Here is a 1,099-nt window from a genome sequence, read left to right as displayed (position 1 = left end):
ATATATATATATATATATATATATATATACACACACACACAAACACACACATGGATTTGTTTTTAGGGTGTTGCACTCACAATTGCAAGATTGTGGGTTCAATTCCCAGTCCAATTGTTGTGTTGTGTTCTTCAGCAAAGAACTTCAATTCACGACGCTCTACAATCATTTCGTCATCTCACATGTAGCACATGGTGCACCTGTACAGGTAATGCCAATTTGATTGAGGGAGTGAGCTATGTATACACAAACATTTGAACACTATAAACAAATCATCTGTGTGTTTGTTCAGCAATTTCTTACCGAACCCTCATATATTGTCTTGCGACAGTAGAGTCCATTATTATTATTATTATTACATGTTTTTTTGTATTTACTATTTACCGCATGCTCACATTGACCCCAGGCCTTCTGAGTGACTTTGGAGTACCTAATTTGCGGAATTCATTCTACCATTGGATTACATTACCTTGTTCACTCAGAGCACGCAACTTTTCCACCTTGATTGTGAATATACATACATATATATATATATGTGTATATATATATATACACACACACACACATGCAATATATGTGTGTGTGTATAAACCAAGCCACAACAGTCTATGGAACCTGGTACAGCCCCTGACCTTGCCAGTTTCTATCAAGCCATCCAATCCTTGCCACCGTGGAAAACAGATATTAAATGATTATATATATATATATATATATATATATATATACACATACCCACACATTTGCATATATGCATACATATATCAGCTTTATCATCGTTTTAAAATGACTTTCTACATAGCTCCACCAGTCAAGCAGAATTCATTGAAGCAGTTTTTCTATAACCAGATGTCCTTAGTAACACCAATCTTCACCTGTCTCCAACCAAGCTAAAAATTCCCTCTGCCCTCATCACACCTATCACACAAGGTGATAAAAGTAAAAGAAGATACAACCACAGCTTCTTCACCCCACCCACCACAAATCATAAAACTAGATTTTTCCAGTTTCTCTTAATTAAATTTAAACAAAAGGCCTGGTTTGAGCCTTTCATATGTATGTGTGTGTGTGTGTGTTTGTATCTATATTTATATGTTTGTAT

Source organism: Octopus bimaculoides, chromosome 5 (genome assembly GCF_001194135.2).
Source record: "Octopus bimaculoides isolate UCB-OBI-ISO-001 chromosome 5, ASM119413v2, whole genome shotgun sequence".
NCBI lineage: Eukaryota > Metazoa > Mollusca > Cephalopoda > Octopoda > Octopodidae > Octopus > Octopus bimaculoides.
The sequence above is the reverse complement of the archived record's forward strand: the minus strand, read 5'-3'. Positions refer to the sequence as shown.